Source organism: Acomys minous (assembly GCF_964271855.1).
Source record: "Acomys minous genome assembly, chromosome: 12".
Lineage (NCBI taxonomy): Eukaryota > Metazoa > Chordata > Mammalia > Rodentia > Muridae > Acomys > Acomys minous.
This window is the reverse complement of record NC_140493.1, coordinates 53,650,147-53,657,731: the sequence shown is the minus strand read 5'-3', so window position 1 is coordinate 53,657,731 and position 7,585 is coordinate 53,650,147. Positions and strand designations below refer to the sequence as shown.

Genomic DNA, 7,585 nt, shown 5'->3' with positions numbered 1-7,585 from the left:
AACGTCTATGGCTATTTCAATTATAGTAGGATATAGAAGAAGAGCACTTGACTTCAAAACTGACCCATAAGGGGTTGCGCATCTGCCAGATCCACAGATACAGTTGAGGTTGGAGAACTGTAGCAGTATGGAAGAATTCGGTGATTCAAGACATAAGCTAGGATCAGTGTTCTACACAGAACCCAGGCCATGTGGGGAAGCCATTTTCAGACACTACGGTCTGGACCACAGCCTTTGATCAAACCAACTGAGGAGCCAGATACGTACCTCCAGATGCTGTTAAGAGTCCAACCGCTTAGTTCCCCCTCGCCTTTGTGTCCTTCCTGGTGAGGTCCCAGACACTGAAGGTGAAACAAGTTATCTCTCCTACGAACTTGTCGGGGGCCATGTTTCTGTGCTGAGCGGAAGCCATGCCTTCTGCTGACCTTTGAGGTGCCGACCCCTGCTAGGAGAATCCTTTGTGTTGTTTAAGATGCTGGAGAAACTTTGCTGCACCTCGCTATTTGGATTACTGAGACACAAAGGATTTTGGGTGGAGAGTTTTTCCGGGCAATGATTTCTTTTCAGCCTGCCTCAGGGACTTGTAACAAGAGACTTACTGACTCATGTATACATAAACTGTACTCCCGAACACACTTCCTTTCCTTGCTGCCCAAGACACCGCTCTGCCGGGGTCGGTGAAGGATCCCAAGATGGCTGGGCGTAAACTCGCTCTAAAAACCATTGACTGGGTAGCTTTTGGGGAGATCATACCCTGAAACCAAAAGGCAATTGCAAACTCCCTAAAGTCCTGGAGCGAGACCCTCCACACCAGGTTGGGTAATCTGTCTGACCACCACCAGCGACCGACTGGGCTTACTACAAGGCCAATGTGGCCAAGGCGGGCTTGGTGGATGATTGTGGAAAGAAGTGTACCCTGAAGATCCCGGTGCCTGAGGATAAGTACACGGCCCTGGTGAACCATGAGGAAAAGGAGGATGTGAAGGACTGTGCTGAGTTCGTGTCTGGATCCCAGGCCAGGATCCAGGAATATGAGAAGCAGCTGGAGAAAATGAAGAACATAATTCCCTTTGACTAGATGGCCATTGATGACTTGAATGAAGTGCTCCCAGAAACCAAGCTAGACAAGAAGAAGTACCCATACTGGCCCCACCAGCCCATCGAGAACCTGTGAGGCAGGCCAGGAGGGAGCCCCGGCCGCATTGAAATAAAATATTTACATAGTGAAAAAAATAAAATTAACTGTACTCCCTTGCATTAAACAGAAGCCTTGATCGGACATTCCGTCTTGGCTCTCGTCTTCACGTGTCTCTGCCCTGTCTCTCCATTCTCACCCCCTCTTTCAGGTGTACCCTGGTTTGACATGTTCCACAGGCCGGGTCACAAAGTGACTGAAAAAATCCTCAGACTTTATGAGAGTAATACAGCAGTCATTGTTTTGAGCCACCAAGTGTTAAGGGGTATATTATATGTCAATAGAAACCGGACAAACCAAAGAACAGAGTCACAGAAATCTGTGGAGTGTAATGTTTACCAGTGCTGAGTTGCTCGTCGCACCTGTGCAGATCAGCAGCAACAATAGCCTGTCCTTGTACGTTAGATGTAGCTCTCCAGGCGATGACTTAACTATGAGGTGCCCCACAAGGATTCAGACTGAATTCTGCATGTGCCACATATGCTGTATTTCTGGTCAGGTTGTACCAACATGTGATTTTTTTTTCTTTTCCTTTCAGTTTTCTTCTTAGTGCTGTTGAGTTTGAATCCAGGGCTGTGTGCATGCGCCCCACCACTGAGCTACAGCCCTAGCCCTACATTTGCTTTTGAAAATCAGTCAACATATCCTTCCCCACTTGAGCTGCTGCTACTTCAGAGGCAGCAGTTGAGCTCATCGCTGAAATCTTTTGGAACTACCAGAATTGACCTGACCTTACTATCGACCCTCGGAGACAGCAACAGCTGCTGATCTTGAAGGTCCCCTTTTTAACTTTGATCATCACTGTGAGGCCAGCAAGTACTTGAGCTCTGAGCTACAAGGTAACTCCAACTTGACTCCATTTTTTTTTTTTTTTTGCAGCCTTTCAGGATAATGACTACAGTTTCTTCTGGGAGACAATATCCCTCAACTTAGGTCAGACCATCTCTGGTTGCACTTATACTTCCTATTGTAACTGTTCCCCTGTTGAAAATCCTCTTACTTGAAATATCTATTGTACATTGTATTCTAAACTATCTACACCTATTAGAGTGATAATGACTATAATTTTGACATAAACCAAGCAATAGAGCTACCAGGAGCCTGAGATTTTTTTTTCATTCCACAGAGTTTAATCAAACATCTACAAATATAAAAGCATTTACTTGGGTCTAGAAATAAAAGGTACATACTCCACAGTACTTTTCTTTGGGCAATAAAGAACTATACAAATACAACTATAAAAATACAACTGCTTGCAATGCAGTGTATCACTTGGCAACCCACTGATCAACACCAAGAGGTGTCTTGCATTGGATTTATCTTACTAACTTTAATTGCTTTGGGCATGTTTACTCTTCTTTTTAAGTTTGGCTTTTAAAATGAAAACACATGCATTGTGACTCACACACTTTTATCCTTATTAAAAGATGTAAATAACTCTGACTTATAGACTCCAAATTATTAGCCAGAGTAAGGAAGGGTTAGTAAACATCATTTCTTCATTTAAACATCTTTGTTATCATTTGAAAATGTATATGCCAGATATTTTTAATAAAATGATTGAAGAGTAAGAGAAAATTTTGGAGGCAGTTATGATAAATGTAAAAACAATTTTATAAAAGCATTGAATGATTTAGGTCTCTGGGTATTTTCTCTGCTTTCTGTATTTGTGTCATCTTTTCTCTCTTTATTGGTCATTGGTGCCACTAACTGATAGCAAGTGAAACAGAATTTTATGTGAATGACACTAAATTTGATTGATAGAATTGAGGCCCCATTGATATTGTGCTCCTTGCCAGCAATATGAGGATTGATAATCAGTCAGAATGAAAATTAGATATGACTTGGTTACATATAATATTCTGCTCAGAAATGTGGTAAACAAAACCCTAAAGTAGGATACTCCTAGGTGCCCTTTTCAGAGATATGATACATCATACTGTCTCAATACATTGACGGATTCTCAAAAGAATAATGGTGTGTATTTGGAAATAAAATGCACTTCAATGAAAACATATGTGCCAAAAATAAATTGTGAGCATATTCCAGGAGACAAGGGAGGGTTTTAAATATGAACATGAGGAAGGTTATATAAAATAATTTTTAAAAATGGTACTTGGCTACAAAGATTCATAGCAAAGGTGGCACCAGTGTAAGGCTGAACAGGCAGCTGCTGGGTAGACATCTTTGCAGATGTATGAGTGCGTGCATGTGTGCCTGCATGTGTGCATGCATGCCTGAGTGCGTGTGCGTGCGTGCGTGTGTGCGTGCGTGCGTGCGTGCGTGCGTGCGTGCGTGCGTGCGCGTGTGTGTGTGTGTGTGTGTGTGTGTGTTAAGGTTGTGATAGCTTTTGAACAACAAAGGTGTTCCTCTAGGAGAGTCTTTTCTGGTAGTTGCTGTTAGACAATCATTAGCAAAAAATCATTCTTTACAACCTCCTGGCCTTTATATTTTTGCTGGTGTTAATACAAAGGACTCCATTTTTATTCTGGAAAATTACATGGTTAATAAATATTAACAAAAAAGAATGCTTAGATTCTTTCTGCCCTCCTTGTAGTTATTGCTTTTTTGTGTCCACTTTCAATAAAATAAGGCATAAAAACATTTTATCAGCATAAGACTTCTTTTCAGGTTGGTTTTTGGTTTTTTGGGGGGTTTTTTGTTTTTTGGTTTTTTTTTTTTTTGAGACAGTTTCTCTGTGTAGCCTTGGCTGTCTGTGGGTCACTTTGTAGACCAGGCTGGCCTCAAACCCACAGCAATCCATCTGCCTCTGCCTCCCTGAGCCCTGGAATTAGAGGCATGCACCACCACACATGGCAGCATGAGACTTTTTAAGAACACATATGACTCCTTTCTATTTATTGCTTAACTGTCCTCAAGTATTGGCACATGTTCTCCTTCAGAAAGCTTTCTCCAGTCTTCTCTGAGCCCTCTAAGCTTTGACATTGACATCCATTGTCAGCAGGCTTAAAGTACATTGTTGGAACAGGATCCCTCTAAGTTCTTTTAGAGAAAAGCCCATCATCTTTAATGTTTGGTCACGTTGCTTCATCCTTCACTCTTGTTGCCTGGTTACACTACCACCTTCACCCTGACGCTCCTGCTTGGTAGCTTTCCATCGAGTACTGACTCTCCCTCCCCAACCCTAGTCTTCTCTAGGCTATAAATCACTATTTGCCTCTGCTGTATTGAGAAGTGATCCCAGTCATATACTGGGGTCTATTTTCCTCTATTGCTATAGTTCCTGGATATGATTTCTTTTAAATTGTTTTTTCTTACATTTTTTTATTATTTAAAACAAATTTTATATCCATATGTATTTTGGCCATATTTTTCCCCTCCCCGGGTCCTTCCAGATGGTCTCCCATCCCTACACATGGGATGGGAGTTTTTTTTTAATCTATCTTTAAGTTTTTTCCTCAAAAAAAAATCCTCCAAAACAATACAGCAACAAAATACCCAAAACCAAGAAAATAAAAGAAAAGCACACCCCCAAAACAAACAAAAAACCTGATAAACTATAACCAATAAAAACACCAAAAAAAAATTGTAGAGTCCATTATATGTCAATTAACTACTCTTGAACTTGAGGTTTGTCTGGAGTGGTTGGTAGACTTGGCTGTCTACTAGAGAAAAGTGATTATTTTTCCCTCCCAGCAGGTATAAGTGACAGATCAGTTGTTAACCTTTACTCTACTGATGTGGTTTTCATTCACTTGTTCATTCGTCCACTCATTCATTCATTCATTATTTGCTTTCTTAAATATAGCAAATAGGATATAATAAGAAAAAAAAAACCTATCACATTAAAGTTGAACAAGACAAAGCAACAGAAGGAAGGAAAAGAGCCCAAGACAAGGCACAAGAATCAGAGACCCACTCGTCCACACTCTCAGAAATCCCACAAAAACACGAGGCTGGAAGTCATGATGCATACACGGAGGACCTGGCACAGACCCGTGCACACCCCGAGCCTGCTGCTTCAACCTCGGTGAGTCCACATGAGCTTTGATCATGGTGACATAGAGGACCTTGTTTTCTTGGTGCCCTCCGTCCCTTCTGGATTTTCCACTCTTTTCGCCACCTCTTCCTAGGGGTTCCGTGAGCTCTGAAGGGAGGGGTCTGATAAAAATGTCCCATTTAGGTCTGAGTGTTCCAAGGTCTCTTGCTCCCTGCGTAATTATTGTCTGGCTGTGGATCTCTATTTTTTTTTTCTTCCCATGCGCTGCTGGAGGAAGCTTCTCTGATGATAGCTGAACAGAGAGCATTGGTCTGTGTATACAACAGAATATCCTCAGGAGTCATTTTATTACTACATCTTTTTTTCCTTTTTAGACCAGTCTTATTTGATTTTATCCTAGGTGTCTGGGTTTTCTAGTGTCTGGTTCTTGGTCACCCAAATAGTGCCGGATATGGGTTCTACCTCGTGGAGTGGACCTTAAGTTTTATTAGTTATTGATTTACCATGCTTCCACAAGCTTTGTGCCACCGTTGCCTTTTCCTATCTTGCAGGTGGCAAGCCATTGCAGATAGTGGTTATGTGGCTGGCTTGGTGTTTATGTTTTTCTTTCTTTCTTTCTTTCTTTCTTTCTTTCTTTTTTTTTTTTTTTTTTTTTTGAGAGCAAGAAGAGTATGTTTCTGTACCACATACATTGAACCATAGGGATGAAGGCTGTATGTAGGTGCCAGTTTGCCATCTCCATCTTTATTGAGTTAAGTAGGAGTTGTCTTCAGCAATGGAGCCTTGCTTTCAGTTTGTGGAGAACAGCCTATAGTCCTGGCAACAGCCTCAGTTGTTTGGGGATTCGTATGGGGCCTCTTTGGCCAGCAATTCAATTAGATGCAACCTAATGAAGCTTTGTTTGGTGACACCAAAGGTAATACCCACACATAAGCAAATATATACCATTTTTGCATTTCTGGATCTGGGATACCACATTCAGGATTTTTTTTTTTTTTTTTAGTTCAACCATTTGCCTGAAAATTTCATGATGGTATCTTTTTTTTTTAATGGCTGAGCATACCTCCATTGTGTAAATGTATCACATTTCTTTACTCATTCTTCTGTTGAGGGACATCTAGGTTGTTTCTAATTTCTGGCTATTATGAATATAGCAGCAATGAACATTGAGCAGCTGTCTCTGTGATAGAAGGAAGCATCCTTTTGACTATATGCCCAAGAGGGCACTACCCCCAGCAAAGCATGAGTGTTTCCATTACTCCACATCCTCACCAGTACAAGCTGTCTGAAGTGGAAGCTTCTGCTTTCTTTGAAGACTCAGTTATGCCACGTGGTGTTTTGCAGAGAGCTGTCTTGTGAGAGGGCACTGTGTTTTTCTAGAAGAGAGGACTTGTGATGCTTTGCTGGAAGCAGACATGTGAGAGAGAGAGTGTGAGGGTGGGAATGAGTATAAAAAGAACCACAGACAGTGGGATGAGCTTCCGGGTCAGAGTGCCTGTGCTTCCCGGGGAGTGCTTCCTAGAGTCAGAGGCTGGGACAAAGCAAGGAGTAGGGGAAAGAGTGTGGATGGGGACATCAGTGTGTTCCACTGGAGGTGGGCGCAGGAGGGGAAGGGAGGCTGCAGCATGTGTTCTGCTGCTGAGCCGAGGGTGAGGCTGGGGGGTTAATTTGGAAGAGCAGAGGGCGGGGTGAAGGTCTGCAATTAGCCTACATGCTTCCCTGCCCGGTGGTCATCGTTGTTGGGTTCTCAGGGTGTGCCTGCTGGGGTTTGGGCTGGGATAATGCAACACATAGGGAGAGGGGATTAGGAGGATAATATCCATGTGGTCTACTGGAGAAAGGGGCTGGCGCATGAGATCTCCTGGGGATAAGACTAGGGGATCAGACTTAGACAGGGAGACGCGGTGAGGGTCTGCAGGTAGCCTACCTGTTTCCCTGACTGGAATGTTCTGTGTGTTAGCAGGGAGTTCCTGTTGGCGTTGGAACGTGGGGGACATTACAAGGTATGATCTGAGTGGTACACTGGAGATGTGGGCGGGGAGGGGGGAGGGGGAAGGGGGGCCCGGGGTGGTGGGCAGGGGCCGGGGTGGTGGGAGGGCCGAGGAGGGAGGAGAAGAGATCTCAGTAGTTCCTGAGTTCTCTGCTGCAGATTTAGGAATGAGACCGGGAGATTGGGTTTGGAGGACCAGAGAAAGAGGTGAGTATCTGGTGTGTTAGCCTGCCTGTTTCCCTGACTGGGAGTGGCCTTGTGGGGTTTCCCGGGAATGCCCACTGCGGTTGGGGGTTGTGACAAGGCGATGAGTGGGGAGTGGAGGTTAGGAGGGGAAGATCTGTAGGATCCCTTGGAGATGAGGGCATAGGAGGCTACAGCAGGCGTTCTGTTGCCGAGCTGGGGATGAGACTGGGGGTTCTGATTCGGAGCAGCAGCA

The 7,585-nt window shown here is 43.6% G+C and overlaps 1 pseudogene across 1 annotated transcript; it reads left to right on the top strand.

Moving 5' to 3' along the window:
• Positions 1 to 635: 635 nt before the first annotated feature.
• Positions 636 to 1,238, top strand: LOC311578349 (ATP synthase subunit d, mitochondrial-like; annotated as a pseudogene). The gene has a single exon. The product of its transcript is annotated as an ATP synthase subunit d, mitochondrial-like (transcript).
• The last annotated feature ends 6,347 nt before the right edge of the window (positions 1,239 to 7,585 follow it).